The following is a 261-nucleotide window of genomic DNA, read 5'->3' as shown; positions in this document are numbered from 1 at the left end:
GCGCCGAGGGGGCGGGGGGCGGCCGCCTGGGCAGAGGGCCGGCGGGTGCTTATTGGACTGGGCGTCTGCGGAAGTCCCGCCCTCCGGCCGTCACGGGCGGGAGACGCCGTCGCTCAGGACCACGTGCGGGGATAGAGGAGCACGAGGACCAATGAGAAGAGGGGTTGGAGCAGAGCAAGTTAACGGGATTGGGTAACGGGTGGAGCCAAGGGGCGTGACCCAGAGGCCTAATGGGAGCGGGGCGGAGGTTATGGGAGGTGA

The sequence above is a fragment of the Vulpes lagopus genome, chromosome 7 (genome assembly GCF_018345385.1).
Source record: "Vulpes lagopus strain Blue_001 chromosome 7, ASM1834538v1, whole genome shotgun sequence".
Lineage (NCBI taxonomy): Eukaryota > Metazoa > Chordata > Mammalia > Carnivora > Canidae > Vulpes > Vulpes lagopus.
This window is presented reverse-complemented; position numbering follows the sequence as displayed.